A 16563-nucleotide genomic window follows, 5' to 3' on the forward strand; every position below is an offset into this window, starting at 1 on the left:
ACAGCTGCTTTCCTTCATCACTTTAACAGTCAGTGAGTCACTATGATTTTCCTATATTTCACTCACATTTATGGTGGTGGCAATGTTTATGAAACTTCAGAACTGCTGTATTTGATTTCACTTTTGCATCAACAAGAGTTCAGCAGTACTAACAGCAGTCGTGTGAGCACGGGAATAACACAACAGTCTTGTGTTTCGGTTTATCGTGTGTGAAATATACACCTGAAATGATAAAATATATACAGCTACTTACAGATAAATAATTAGGTGCATTTCCTGTGCCCTCAGTGACATTAGGCCCAAGGTGAGATTATTATTAGCATAGCGATTAGAAAATAGAGCCAAAGGAACTGTTTTAACATCAGCACGCCACACCAAGCACTACAGCTTTGTCTGCTGTCTGTACAAATTATTACATTTACCTATTTATTGAATCTGAATTATGACTTCAGTTCAAACCAATATAGGGTCTTGAAATGTATTTTCACTGAGTTACTTTTAGCTACTCAAAACACAAACCTAGAGTTATTAGGCTACTTAATAACAACGCTTCATGATTCTTTGAAATTCTTCTACACTTCTTGTCACGTTTAGGAGCAGGAGGTTAGGACCCAAGATGCAGACCCAGGATGACACGAGGCAGGAATGTTAAATAAAGAAGAATCCTTTATTTAGGATGACAAAATAAAAATCCAAAAGGGGCAGGAGGCAAAAAACCCAATAACAAAATGAAGCAGGGAAAAATCCAAAAGCTCACTTCATGAGCAGAGAACCAGAGACCAGGAGGGAGAGACAACAAACAACGCTGACATAAAACAACAATGGACCGACAAGAACAATGAGACAAGGAGGGCTTATTTAGACAGGGAGGAGCAATTAGGGAAACAGGAAGCAGGTGTATGGAGTGAGGCTGGAGGAAGGCAGGTGACAACAATTATCTGGATGGGGAAGAGAACCAGAGGAGGGCAGATAAACCTAACACTATATAAAACACAAAACTAAACCTAAAGACTAAGGGAAGGACTCACACAAACATATACACATACTGACACTCACAAACTCATACACATACAAGAGGCTGTGGCTACAACTTAAGACACACAACAGAGATGCAGACAAAGGACACATGAGGGCGCTAAGAGAACACAAAAGGAGAACCTGGAGTGGGAACTGGAGGAGCTGGGGAACAAAGGGACACAGAACATGACACTTCTATCTCTAATAACCTAGTGAATAACTTCCCTCAGTCCGTTTCTAATTATTCAATCAACTTGCAAAAGCAAAACTTCATGAAGTTATTTAATTTTTTATCTTATTGTTAAAAATCAAATGTTATTGTCCTAAAAATCTTGTCATCTTTCGACTGTAGCATTAAATATTCTTAATAACTAGAAATGTAACATCTATAAAGCATCAAATCAAATAAATCTGACAAATAAGGGAAAAATGTCTGTGTTTATGTCCCCATCTTCACAGATTTAACAATTAGTCTTAGATACATTCAATTGTGGTGAACTGTTTATTTGCGTTTTATACAAACAATTGTCTGACATGTAAAATAGTAACATTTAAAGTTTAGATGTAAGAGGTGAAAATAAAGATTTTAAAAGTTCCAAATCTCCCAGTTGCCCCTCCACCTTCTACAGGTAAAAATTACATCTAGTTATACATTTATAAGTTGGATTTGACTGAAGATTTGTGTTTTTTTTATCTGAGATTATTGTTTTTATACTTTTATTAACTGATTCAATTATGTCCTCCCACTAAAACTGACACAACCATTTCTTCAGGTCAAACACCTCCAGATCTTTTTCTGAAGACAGTAGGATAAAGACCAGTGCTGACCACTGAGCAGGAGACAGTGTCTGTAGAGAGACGTCCTGAACTCAGAGACTGTTGGATCTCCTCCACCAGACAAAGATGATTCAGTTCATTCAGACAGTAGAGCAGGTTGATGCTTGTCTCCGCAGACAGACTCTCATTGAGCTTCTTGTTGATGTGATCAACTGTTTCCTGATTGGATCTGCTTCCTGTCTTCCCCAGCAGGTCTTTTAGGAGAGTCTGATTGGCCGGCCGGGACAGACCAAGGAGAAAGCGTCCAGGTGTCCATTTGGACTCTCAAAGGCCTTGTTCACAGCACTCTGATAGAGATCATTTAGATTTGGACCGCTGAAAAGTTTAGACCACAGAGAATGTTGCTGTTTGTCTTCCATTAGATTGACACCAGAGCTGATGAAGGTCATATCGACATGCAGAGCAGCCAGAAACTCCTGAACACTCAGGTGGATGAAGCAGAAGACCTTTACCTGGTACAGTCCTGTCTCTTCTACAAAGATCTGTGTGAACACTCCTGAGTACACTGAGGCTGCTCTGATATCGATGCCACACTCTGTCAGGTCTGATTCATAGAAGATCGGGTTTCCTTTCTGCAGCTGATCAAAAGCCAGTTTTCCCAGAGACTCAATCATCTTCCTGCTCTCTGGACTCCAGTGTGGATCTGCCTCAGCTCCTCCATCATACTTGACCTTCACTTTGGCCTGAACAACCAGGAAGTGAATGTACATCTGAGTCAGAGTCTTGGGCAGCTTTCCCCCATCTTTGTTTTTAAACACCTCCTCCAGAACTGTAGCAGTGATCCAGCAGAAGACTGGGATGTGACACATGATGTGAAGGCTTCGTGATGTCTTGATGTGGAGGATAATCCTGATGGCCTGCTCCGCATCTCTGAATCTCTTCCTGAAGTACTCCTCCTTCTGTGGGTCAGTGAACCCTCTGACCTCTGTTACAATGCCAACACACTCAGAGGGGATCTGATTGGCTGCTGCGGGTCTTGTGGTTATCCAGAGGCGAGCAGAAGGAAGCAGGTTCCCCCTGATGAGGTCTGTCAGTAGAACTTCCAATGAGGAGGACTCTGTGACATCAGTCAGGATCTTACTGTGGTGGAAGTCCAGAGGAAGTTGACACTCATCCAGACCATCTGAGATGAACACGACCTGGAACTCTTCAAAGCTCCTGTTATTTTTGGTTTCAGTGAAGAAGTGATGAACAAGTTCCACCAAACTAAACTTCTTTTCTTTTAGCACTTTCAGTTCTCTGAAGGAGAACGGAAACATGAAGTGGATGTTCTGGTAGGCGTTGTCTTCAGCCCGGTCCAGAGTGAACTTCTGAGTTAAGACTGTTTTGCCAATACTAGCCACTCCCTTTGAGATCACTGTTCTAACAAGTTCGTCTCTCCCAGGTGGGAGTTTGAAGAGGTCTCGTCTGATTGTCGTTTCTAGTTTTTTTAGTTTCCTGGACGCCACTTCAATCTCTCTGATCTCATGTTCATTGTTGACCTCTCCAGTCCCTCCCTCTGTGATGTAGAGCTCAGTGTAGATCTCATTCAGATGTGTTGGGTTTCCTGCTTTAGCAATCCCCTCAAACACACACTGGAACCTCTTCTTCAGGCCAGATTTAAGTTTACGTTGACTAAATGCAACACAACATAAAGTATGTCAGGGTGTATTTTATGTAAGTACACGGGAAACTTGATACTTCTGCAAATAACTTGTTTGATTAATCTTTGTACCTGTTTGCAGATGGTCAGCCAGCTGGTCCTGCTTCATTCTTTTGAGGAAGTGTTATGGGAAACTTTATGTTAATTAATTCTTGATCATGGACTCAATCAACTGAATGTAAATGTATTGTTCTATGTCTCTTTGCATGACACACACACACACACACACACACACACACACACACACACACACACACACACACACACACACACACACAATCTCTCTCTCTCTCTCTCTCTCTTTTATCTCTTGGTATAAATAAACTCTGTGACCTGTTGTTTGGGGCATTTTGCCACAGTTATAACTGTTTGACGTGTCTGCTCATTGTCTCCTTCTCTCTTCACTATAGGAAATGGGTTATTGATAAACATATTGATAAAATCCATGACATTTTTTGGTCATTCAAAAGCCATAGTAAATCATCTTTACTTCCAGGTTTCCCCGTTTACCATTACCTAAAACTAAAAAACTCAAATGAAGAGAACAGTCATTGTCCAGATGGTCTAATCTATTTTTACTTTCTTTATGAAGCTCCATGGCAGCCATGACACCTAATAAAAACATGATTTCTCATGTACTTTACTGGTCTTTGTAAAACGTCATTCTCCTATAAAATGAAAACAATTGTAAAACATGAGTTTTTTTAAGTATAAACAATTTAAAAAATCATGATTTATATGATTATTTTGGGATTTATCATTACTTTTTGTTGATCTTTACAATTAGTCGACTGTATTGTATGTTTCTGAGTTTGTCAGGTGTGTGTGTGTGTGTGTGTGTGTGTGCGCGTGTGTGTGTGTGTGTGTGTGTGTGTGTGTGTGTGTGTGTGTGTGTGTGTGTGTGTGTGTGTGTGTGTGTGTGTGTGTGTGTGTGTGTGTGTGTGTGTGAAAATTGTGAATGTCACCCATAAACTGAATCTTAAAGCTGCTTTCCATCAGTGGAGGAACTCACCTCCACACTTGACTCATTGATTCTGTCAGCATATTTATCGAAGCCTCAATAAAAGCTAATTATTCCATTTTTCTTTTTCAAAATTTTCCAGCCAAAAAGGAACCGTCTCTATCCTGGATGACATCGGCAGCATGTTTGACGACTTGGCAGACCAACTGGATGCAATGCTCGACTGATCTCCAGCCCCCCTCCCCCTGACCCATCCCTCATGACATGTAGGTGTGTGAGAAGACGGCGCTCCCAAGACTAAATGCTGGCGCTTTGGGGAGCTCGTGTTTGAGCGTCTGGCCCTCCCATGTTAAGTGCTTCCTGAGTAGCCTTGAAGAGGGAGTCCTCTTTATCTGGTGCAGTAGCTCTGGCTCCTTCTCCTGATGCGAGGAAGCTGCTCCCACACAACCTCTGACCTCTGCAGCCCAGCGCGTTACCTCCACCCAGCCTCAGACTGCTGCGTGGACCGAGAAGCACAATAATTCATCTCAACACAAAAAAGGCTGGCTTAGACAAACTTTCGGGTGCAGTCTTACGAAGAAACTAAGCACACTAATTGTCTCAAAGGCAAGTAGACGGAGAGATGAACAAACACGTCACGCTCTGATGAGGATTTTTAAAAGCACACTGAAACACAGACCGCTCTCTTTGCGTCCGTCTCTCCTCTAAAATATCAAAAGGATTCATTTTTCCAGATTCGTCGTAGCCTCCGTTTCTCCTCTGTACGAGTGGAGGCCAGTGGTTCGCTGGACTTCCTGACCCGCATGTCGTCTCTTCTCACGTTGTTGTTGGTGCTCTTGCTGTTATTGTTGGTGTTGTTGTTTCGAGCATGTGCGTAGTCCCTGCTTTTTGCTCATGTCAGTGTCCTCCTGCTCGTACAGTACGTAGTTACGCTAAGGATCAGACCAGCTATGAATTCTTAAGACACTTGCACATAAATCAGATCGCCGGTGTTCATCTCTACACATGAAGGTTTTATGCTTGATGATAATAAGAGACCAACACTGACAAAAAGCACACATGAGGCGCACAACAGTGATTTCAAAAATATATTTCTTTACATTTCAAGGCTTTATATAGCCCATCCAATCAACATTCACACATACCGTAAATCCTCTAATGATAGCCTGTATTTAATTAACTGCCAGGTATCACAGTTTGGCCGGTGTCGGAGTTGGCGGAGGTGAATAATGGCCGTTTTTTTTTTATTGTGGCCAGGTGGAATGTGGTAACAAGCAAGTACGGGGGGCGGTTGTGTCATCCGTCTCACTTTTGATTTGCCAGTGATAGACCGCGAGGGTAACTTTAACCATGGCAGGTGCGGAGACAAAGAGGAGGCGAAAATTTGATATCAAGTTCAAAGAGAACGTGCTGATTATGCTGCAGAACACTCTGGGGAGCAATAGGGGTTGTATGAACTAGTCACTAGTCGACTTCACCGCTCTATAGTGACTTTTTATGCCCGTCATCAACTAGTCGCTGTCATGTGATAATGACCGGCAAGATGCAGTCCTCGGAAAAGACAGCAGCCTGCTGTCAGAAGGTGAGGAGCTCCTGCACGTCTGGAGACAACGCGCTGTGCCAGAGCGTCGGTACTGACACCCGCCGTAAAACGGTAATTTAACCAAATTGTGACGTTTACCCTCTTGCAATTTAACCTTCCCCTCACCCCCATCCTAACCTTAACCAGCTTGTGCATGCAAAGCTCTGATTGTTGACCCGCTCCATACATCTGCGTCCTGAGCACGGCCACAGTAACATTAACAAATTAGGTGTCGCCACCTCAAAAACTAATTTAACACGCGATCGTTCATGTCGGCTCATTTCCTTTTATGTTTTCTGTCTTTTATGCTTTTATTTGTGCCTGATGCGTTTCGCTGCTGTGGATCAGGGCGAATCACCTGTTTTGTCCTCGGTGACGCACCTCACTGATGTGGCCGGCGAGCACTCCGCTGTTTTTGCGGTCGGTAGATCTTTTAGAACTGCAGTTCAAAGGTAACTCATAAGGTGAATATATATGAACCCAGGTAGCAGTTTTTCTTTAGGATTGAGAGGAGATGCAGGAAGATAATAAACAGATACAGGACAGAAAAATAGTCAAATAAAAACAAGTTATTTTTTGTACCTGGTGGTTGCAACAAACAGACGCCATTGAAGGTAATCAGAAGTGAGGAACAGAAAATGAAATAATTATTTTAATGTTTAGAGCAGCAGGAACTCCGAGAGGCTGCAGGCGCATCAGTGAGTTTGCGGCCACTGCGCAGGGGGAGGGGAGAGGGCTGAAGCAGAAACTACTGTTGTTAAAAGAAATGTGTTTAACTTTGAAAATGTGGGCGCAATTTTAATTGTCAAAAACTCCAGCGAACCATTAGTTCATTTTACTCAAATAGAAATTGAGGCCTGCCTCTAATACTGGCCCTCCTTCCAATAAAGGCCTGGAGCTTGATGAGCTTGAGTCAAATACAGGCCCGGGCCTGTATTAGAAGATTTACGGTAGGTTTAAAACAGGCGCTCCTAAAGCGCCCTCTAGTGTTTGGTTAGTAAAATTGCCTTTAATCAACTTAACCTCCTTCTCGTCTTCCTCTTTTATCAAAATTATTTCTAAATTTGGTGTTTATTCTGCAAATCTCCGTGCCTTCGTATTTATCTATTCCTTTTGTTTAACAGCTTCATGATTTCTTTGACAACGCCCCTTTGTGTCAGTGATGTCCAAGGGATTTAACCCTAAAAGTTAACCCCCAAATGTCTGCAACCTTCTGTAACTACTGCAAAGCCTTGTATGAGCTAATATAAATACATAAAATAACAAAAAAATCTGGTAAGCTGTAATAAGTTGGCTTCACTCCTCCCGACGCCCCCAGTTTTCAGTGTTTTCCCTTCATATAAGCCAAGGCGGTGGATCAGCCACCAGTTTTCATCCTAGTGAAAAGTCCACTTGTATTTTTATGCTCTTTAAAACAAAGATATATTTGAAAGACAGATAGTTCTATGTGAATAATAACAACTATGATGATAATCAAGAGGAATCTAAATGTTGAGTTGAAATGATCTGAGCCTGTACATTTCTGTTGGAGTTCTGGATGTGTTGTGACGGCTGTTGTTCCACGGTCAGGTTTAGGTTGCGTTTCTGCTGTGACGATACATTCCTGTACAGTTGTGATTAGAATAAATGTATAAATTATACCTCGCTTTGCCTTTTTAATGCTTCATGTACGGCAATGTGCATTTTGTCTTGGGGCTGATTGGAGAACTGTAAAGGACTTCCTGCTACAAAAGTACATGTTAAAGGGGACGTGTTACGAATATATTTTTAAAGTTAGAACAATTTTGTGGTCTATACAAAACAGGAAAATGAAGATTTTTGCACAAAACCCCTTTAAGCAATCTCACCAGCTCTTTTTGACATTTTCAGTACATTTAAGAATACACGCTTGCTGGATCACAGGAGACTGGGTTTCCAGGTTGCTGGAGGACTGGAGGAGCTGAGCACGGAATAGGGAGCAGGATCCGGTAAGGTAAGGTCAGTATGGAGTGGACAGCCAGGGAGCGGCTGGGAGACAGCAGGACTGGTCCGGTAGGTTGCAGGACGGTGTGAAAGGTGGTGGTGGAAATCTGGAGAAGAGGCAGCTTACAAAAATCAGGCAAGCTTGGAAAAACACACAGGAACCAGCAATCTGGCTAGAAGTACGACTTGGACGATATCTACTTGGATTACTCAGTAATCAGGCTCGGGAGTCGTAGATACCAAAGTTGAGTTAATCATCCAGCGAATAAAGATGTCTCCCAGCAGCTTATATGTCCCTGGCCAACTGATGAGCAGATGGGCTGCAGCTGGTCCACTCCTTGACACGCCCACCTGCAGGAGAAGCTCAGAGAAGGTTTAGCAGAGAGAGGAGGACTCACCCCAGACCATGACACCAAGATAACTTAAAGTGATACTTTACAACTTTTTCGTATTTTGAACTCATTTTCTTGAGCCAGCATGTGCCAAAATGACCCTTTACATGGTGAATGAAATGTCACTCAGACCCTCAACACTCTGTGGCCAGAATACCACACTTGCAACTTCAGATTGCCGGTCAGGTCTGTTGGAGTTAGTAAAGCTGATATGCCTGGTTCTGCAGCCTAACCCCCGGGTTTCCACAGGAGCCATCAGCAGCACGTTACTGCAGCAGCACGTCTTGCTCACGTAAACTGCTGCCTGGCCCTTCCCACGAGACGCTAAGCAGCAGGGGAGCAGCTGTCACCGACAGAGCGCGAAGTCACACGAGTGACTTCGTCAGTAAACACAACAACAAGCAGGAGAAAACTACAACATGGCTCCAAAATGTTTGTGTTTTATGTTCTGTCCGTTTTATAATCGCCAATACGGACCTGAAAAACAAAGGAGACCGCTAGCTAGGTGATAACTTCTCACGGGGCCGCACAGTTAGTAACTATTTTTAAAAGTAAAGCAACCGGAAGGCAGTACGTTTCTTTATTCGGAAAATCTCGGGAGCTTCGCTCCATTTCCGCGTCCGATTTCCTGTCTTTCCTTCCCCAAAAATGTTGAACTTGACCCGTTTCAGAGGCGTCGCACGTAGAAAATAGAACCGGCGCGTAAAGGCTGCGACATGCTGCTCCTGAGACGCGGCTGACTCGCACTGCTGACGGCTGCTGACGGCTCCAGTGGAAAAGGTTCTGTTGACCACAGCGGCTCCTATCAGCAGCTATGACGTGCTGCTGCAGTAACGTGCTGCTGACGGCTCCTGTGGAAAGCCGAGGTTAAGGTGCTTTTCCAGGAACACTACTCAGGGCAACTCGGACCGATGCAGTTCAGCCCGACCACGGTTTCCAAGGGCACGCTTTGGTATTTTCTCCCCTATTTTTAGTCCCTGCTCCATTGAGGTACCTGGCAAGGCTGAGTTGGGCCGGTATCGTGATTCTGGCCGCTGATTGGCAAGGGGCTTCATGGAGCTGGCGTGGGAACAAAACTGCTTTCAGATGGGCTGACTCAAACCACGCTGTACAGAGCTGTTTTAGGCTGAGTAGTGCTCCTGGGAAACCACCCTCAGTGTCTACATGAGTGATTCATCACTAAATTGAACAAATCAGCAGCAGCAGCTCCTAGATGTTACTACTGGGTATGGAATGGAATATGATTTAAAATATAACTCGAGCAAAAGTGTTGTTCTAACCTACAGAACCACCCAGGATAAAAGGCTTAATTTTCCTGTGTTTAAGTTGTCCAGCAACAGTCTTGCAGTCTGTGAACAGATAAATATCTTGGACACTTTATCACAGCCAATATGAGCGACGATGATGATATTTACAGGCAGTGCTGCAAGCTATATGTGCAAGCAAACACCATTGCACGGACATTCAGCTGTTGTTCCAAACCTGTTGAAGTGGCATTATTTAAAGCATACTGCACACCACTCTATACTGCACATCTGTGGTCATTCTATAAAAAGTCTAGCTTGCACAGGTTACAAGTGGCATACAATGATGCAACGGGAATCCTCCTCAAAACTCTTCGGGGAGGCAGTGCTAGTCAAACGTTTGTTTCTGTGAGCGTGTGCACATTTAAGGCACTTCTAAGAAATTTAATGTTCAAGTTTATGAGACGGCTGCAAGAGTCTTCCAATAGTATTATAGTCGCACTCTCAAATCCCACTGTGAGCTGCTCTCGTTATATGTCTAGGCTGAGAATGCACTGGTTAAAATGTTTGGGTGGATTTATCTCAACTAGTTAGTTTTGTTGTCCCTTACCTCCACTGCAGTTATATCCTGTGATTTTATATAGGCTTTTATTGGTATCAATGTTAATTGGTATCCTTTCTTTTCTTGTGTTTTTCTTGTATCTTTTTCTTTTATCTGTATGTTTCTTTTAAAATGGACTTTAAGTCTGGCAATAAACATATTATAAATCAGCTGCGTTCATGATTTAAAACATGCAGGAGATGTGCTGGAAGCAGACTGCAGCTCCAGGTATGTCAGCTCAATATTTGCTTAAGTCCCAACAGAGCCAACTGCCAGTCTGGAGTTGAAAGTAGAACATTCTGGCCAAAGGGGTGCGATGTGTGCTGGGTGGCTGTTCATTAACCCTCTAAAACAGGAGTATTTGATTCCGGTCCTGGAGGGCCGGTATCCAGCAGGTTTTAGTGGTTTCTCTGCTCCAATATGCTTGATTCAGTGGTTTAATCACCTGTGCAGCAGTTCAGGCTCTGCAGAAGCTTAACCCCGTAAATTTCCAGCGCAATGGGGTTTTGTCCCTCGGGCGGGACGCTGGAATGCTAAGGAGTTAATCGCCTGCTGGTTGAAATCAGGTGTGTCGAAACGGAGTTAAAACTAAAACGTGCTTGATACCGGCCCTCCAGGCTGGGAACTTCATACCACTGCTGTTAACGGCCATTTTAGCACACACTGGCTCAAGAAAATTTTAAAATATAAAAATTTCATATCATGGCTTTAAAATGTGTGTAGGACTCCGACATAGGGTTCAGACGTTTTGCTGCAACTGTAAACACAATTTTCTGTAATTATTGAATTTGAAGTTGATTAAAATACAGCTAATCACGACGTACTAGCGGCATGAGCTGCCCTGTAAGACATCTTTTTAGTGACGTATGACAAACAGCTCTTCACTGTTTAGAAGAATTTAGATTTTTATGATGATTTATGACAAAATTCCTTAAAATGAATAACTGAACCTAGTTTATCTTTATGTAGATGGTAAAGTGTAGTGAAACAGCGTTAGTCTCAGTCGGCATAAGCAGCAGGGCCCTGCAGGGAATCGAACCCCGTCTCATTACTGAGAGTTCCGTTACCAGAGCCTTTTGCTTTGGGCGACCGGAGACGGTAAAGCAAAACCTGCATCAACAAAGCATTTAATGTTGGAACATAAATTCTGTCTTGAAGCAGGAAAAAAGAAACCGTCAGACTAAAAAATTATTTCTAATTAAATTCATTTTAGTATTTTATAAACGTTTTACAGATTTAGAGCCTCCTTTGACTTTTATGCTTTTAGTTAACTTCTCGTTCTTTTACGATGTTTATCCGTTCTTTAGTCGCGGTCAAACGCATCGTAATTTTGTTCTGCGGTGAATCTTTAAGTTATGTTGAATGTAAATAATCTGAGTCTTTATTGCTTTAATCATTTACATGTTTAGACTATATTTTATTAGCCTTTAATATTTTAGTATTTATTGTTTAACTTTTGTAAAGAGCTATTTTTAAACGCGTGCACATTTAAACACTAAAACCTTTGTTTGCTCCGTCTGTGTCAGAGCTCTGCTGTTCAGCTCCTTCCTGGTTCCTGCAGGACCACAAAGCCCAGAGAAGCTCAGTCCAACAGGACGTGAGGACACAAACAGACATGGAGAGCTCCTCCTAAACCTGGAATCAAACTTTTCTACAGATTATTTAGAACAGTTTCTTGTGACAGAACAGTTAGTGAAACAGAAAGGACCTGATGAAGATGATGTTATCGTCCTTGTCTTTCATACGGATCAAAGATCACCCCAGCTTATGCTCATGTCACCAAGTAAACGTCCCATTTCTCACTAAGACCTGCTCTATCTGCTCTACCAGATTATCAGGAGCATCACTGTAGTTGTAGTTTTGCCTCCATCTTCCTGCCCTCCTTGGTCTCTTGTTTATCTTCTACCACCTCTCACCATCCATCTCAGGTGGGATCTTGTTTGCTCCGATGGCCTCTTGTGTTCCAGGCTTACATCTTTTAGTGAACGTTAGAATATCATGTACTAATATATATGCATGTGTGTGTGTGTGTGTGTGTGTGTGTGTGTGTGTGTGTGTGTGTGTGTGTGTATGATGCTAAACCAGACTGCCTGCTCCATCAGATGAAAAGGAAATCCTCTCAGAACCCAAATAAAATAGAAGATTTAGCAACCAGACACAGAAGCCCAGGTGAAACCGTCCACATCAGCATCTCCAGTTCTACCAGCTCTAAAAACACACTTCTTAAATAATAAAACACTAAACTCAGCCAACGGATGAAGACGTCCTGGTGCCAGATGCTACCTAAGACATCACCAGTTCAGCTGACTTGATAAAACACTTGGTGACTAAAACAAACATCTGGTGACCTGGTAAAAAACAGTCCTGGTGCAACTAGCTACCTGAGACAAACCTTTCCAGTCGACCAGTTCAAGAAAGAAAGAAATGATCTTCAGTGGCGCTGCACTGGAAGAAAAAGATATGTCTAGTCCGAGTCAGAGTCCTCCGAGTCGTCCCATCTTGGTCTCTTCGGTGGGATGTACGGGAAGCGCTCTCCAGTCCTCTTCTGGCTGGATCCAAGGACTGAGGTAGAAGGACTGGGTTCTTCTACATCCTGGACCTCTTCAGCGCTCCCGTGGGCAGGCCTGGGATCTTCTGGAAGCTCTTCCGGCGGGGCCGGAGGAGCTACCGCCAGCCAGAAGTCTTCTGGTGGTGGAAGCTGCTGGTCTTCATCGCTATCCAGAACTGAGCTACCATAACCAGAGTCCACACTAGAAGCCATAAAACCTTCTAAAGCTGACCAATCTGAGCTACTGTCAGTCTCCTCCAACTCCTCATCACTACTCAGACCCTCAATAGCAAACTCTGCCTCTACTGGAGGAGCCTGACCATGACCCACAAACACAACATCATCATCAGGAATGTGAAGGGCTGGGTACCTACCTTCATCTTCATCGATAATCCGGATGACCTCAGGGGCCGCTGCAGTCACGGGATGCTCCACGATGAAGATGCCTGTGAGGACAAAACAAGTCACATTAAATCCACTTGTGTCATAAAACAGTTATGAAAAAGCTACAATGACTTGTTTACAATACAAGAGATGTGTGTCTGCATCTGCATGTGTGCACAAGACACACTTTACTAATCTGGTTGTTTTTGGGGTTTAACAGGTTAAAACCGAGTTCTGCTTTTACTCAAAAAGTTTCCATTTTTAATTTATGTGATTGTTTATTATTTATGTTTCATGTTTATAGCTGATGTATTTCTAAAAAGATGTAATGTTTTACAGCTTGTAGACAGAACACTGCTCAAATAAAGTTGTTTTAAAATGGGCTCTATAAAAATAAACAGAAGACTCATTAAACTGGTGAAAACTGTTTAAAATAGATTCAAACGGACAGAAATGCATTTATAAACCTGAGAACCAACTCAGAGAACACATCAAACTTTCTACTTGGATAAAACAGATGAAGTCCTTAAAGATCAAAGGTCTCTAGTTCACTCAGATTAATGGAAACAACTCATGTTCACCGATGCTAACAGGCTGAAGCTAAAGCTAGCTGTACGTTCTAGCATGTTCTACGTCATGATGTTTCATACCTGGTTCGTCCGTTGCTATGGTCACGAAAACAACATGTTTTTGTTTGAATACAAAACATCTGATGTATTCAAACTGGAGATTACAAAAGCACAACGGCACTAAAAGTCCTCACTGCTATTACATAATTAGCTAAGTGACAGTTCGAAAACAGCTGCAGTAATAGCTTCTGTCCACCAGAGGGCTGAGAGACCTCTCGGGTGCACCTGCTGCAAAGAGACGGGTTAGGAATCTGTTGCACGCATGTGCGTGTATACGTCATAGAATTAGAACGTTGCTCGACTATAAAAGCTCATCGAATTTTTAAGTCTTTCTTTCGAACTTGCGCTAGAGCAGGCAGCTCTTGGTCGAGAGAGTCTCTGGAGATTTGCTTCAAAAGTAGCCCTTGGACGAGCTTGGAGAACCTCTGCAGAGCAGAAATCGCTGAAGAAGTTTGTGGCTAGCTGAAGAAGACCCGAGAACCAACCTACCAGAGCGATGTTGGTCTTCAGGGAGGAGCACGGTAAGCTAACATCCGTTAAATTCTCCATCTGACTTATTTCATGTTTCCTAAAGGACAAACTACTGAAACATTATTATAATGTTAAATTTGTGTATTTGAGAGACCGAATGTGTGTTTTAAAATCACATTTGGTGTTTTACTCGTGATCTCCTCCACTTGAGGCAGGACCTCTCCACCGACCTGGAGTTGACAAACGCTCTTTTCCGATTGAGAACCGTGGTCTCAGACTTGGAGGTGCTGATCCTCATCCCAGCCTCTTCACACTCGGCTGCAACCTCCCCAGCAAGAGCTGTAGGTCGGAGCCTGATGAAGCTGGGAGGACCACATCGTCCGCATAAAGCAGAGATGAGGGTGCGAGATCGACAGGCGGATTGGGGCAGCGTCTGCAGTGATGCGGCCGCTGAACCGGTCAGTTGTGGGGAAGAAGGAGCTGAGCCGGAAAGCAAGGCTCTCGGTTTACCAGTCAATCTACCGCCCAGTCCTCCCCTGTGGTCATGAGCTTTGTGTAATGACCGAAAGGACACGATCGCGGATACAAGCGTCTGAAATGAGTTTTCTCCGCGGGGTGGCTGGGTCAGCCTTAGGGATAGGGTGCGGAGCTCGGACATTCGGTAGAGACTCGGAATAGAGCCGCTGCTCCTCCATATCGAGGAGTCAGTTGAGGTGGTTTGGGCATCTTGTTAGAAGGCCTCCTGAACGCCTCCCTGGTGAGGTGTTTTGGGCATGTCCTGCTGGCAGGAGGCCCCCTGGACGGCCCAGGACACGATGGAGAAAGTACATATCCGAACTGGCCCAGGAACGCCTTGGGGTCCTGCCGGAGGAGCTGGTGGAGGTGGCCGGAGAGAGGATGGTGTGGAGCTCCCTAGTTGGGATGCTGCCCTCGCGACCCGGACACGGATAGCGGAAGAAGACGAGACGAGATTTGGTGTTTTATGGAGGTGAAACATGTTTTCTGTGGACAAGTGACGCTCAAATTCCCCTGGAACAGTTTGAACACATCAAATATTTTTACTAGTTTTGTTCTGGCATGTCGGTTTCTTTTGTATTATTGATATAAAAGAGGATGGACAGCCGCGAGGTGAGTGAGCGCGAGGAGCGCTTGTTGGTTTTTGTCAGCTGGGCAAGCAAAATAAAAGCTGAATATGTGGTTCTTTTAGCAGGATAGAGACAAAAGGTTTCTCACATTAGCACCGACCTGTGACTCAACCTCATCACACAGCCTCAGCATCTTGAGAGTCCCAGCAGGTCGGTGGGATGACTATATCATACTAGAGAGGACCGTTAAAAGAAAACCACCAATTTGGTTTCAGCAAATCCATTTAGTTCAATTTTACATTGAAAATTTTTTTCGTGACCATAGCAACGATGAACCAGGTATGAAACGTCATGACGTAGAACATGCTAGAACATACAGCTAGCTTTAGCTTCGGCCTGTTAGCATCGGTGAACATGAGTTGTTTCCATTAATCTGAGTGAACTAGAGACCGTTGATCTTTAAGGACTTCATCTGTTTTATCCAAGTAGAAAGTTTGATGTGTTCTCTGAGTTGGTTCTCAGGTTTATAAATGCATTTCTGTCCGTTTGAATCTATTTTAAACAGTTTTCACCAGTTTAATGAGTCTTCTGTTTATTTTTATAGAGCCCATTTTAAAACAACTTTATTTGAGCAGTGTTGTGTCTACAAGCTGTAAAACATTACATCTTTTTAGAAATACATCAGCTATAAACATGAAACATAAATAATAAACAATCACATAAATTAAAAATGGAAACTTTTTGAGTAAAAGCAGAACTCGGTTTTAACCTGTTAAACCCCAAAAACAACCAGATTAGTAAAGTGTGTCTTGTGCACACATGCAGATGCAGACACACATCTCTTGTATTGTAAACAAGTCATTGTAGCTTTTTCATAACTGTTTTATGACACAAGTGGATTTAATGTGTCTTGTTATGTCCTCACAGGCATCTTCATCGTGGAGCGTCCCGTGACTGCAGGGGTCCCTGAGGACGTCATCCGGATTCTCGATGAAGATGAAGGTAGGTACCCAGCCCTTCACATTCCTGATGATGACGTGGTGTTTGTGGATCTTAGACAGGCTCCTTCACAAGTGGTAGAGTTTGTTATTGAGGGTCTGAGTAGTGATGAGGAGTTGGAGGTAGAGTTTGCTTTTTTTGAGGGTCTGCGTAGAGATGAGGAGTTGGAGGAGACTGACAGTAGCTCAGATTGGTCAGCTTTAGAAGAT

At 43.3% G+C, this 16563-nt stretch overlaps 1 protein-coding gene and 1 pseudogene across 1 annotated transcript in view; one reads left to right on the forward strand and one right to left on the reverse strand.

The window, feature by feature from the left end:
- The window catches only part of LOC129159787 (spectrin alpha chain, non-erythrocytic 1-like), a 175444-nt gene that overhangs the window by 45766 nt on the left and 113115 nt on the right, over positions 1–16563 (forward strand). The window lies entirely within an intron of this gene.
- On the reverse strand, positions 1048–3605 carry LOC129159806 (protein NLRC3-like; annotated as a pseudogene).

Source organism: Nothobranchius furzeri, chromosome 4, assembly GCF_043380555.1.
Source record: "Nothobranchius furzeri strain GRZ-AD chromosome 4, NfurGRZ-RIMD1, whole genome shotgun sequence".
In the NCBI taxonomy this organism is placed as follows: domain Eukaryota; kingdom Metazoa; phylum Chordata; class Actinopteri; order Cyprinodontiformes; family Nothobranchiidae; genus Nothobranchius; species Nothobranchius furzeri.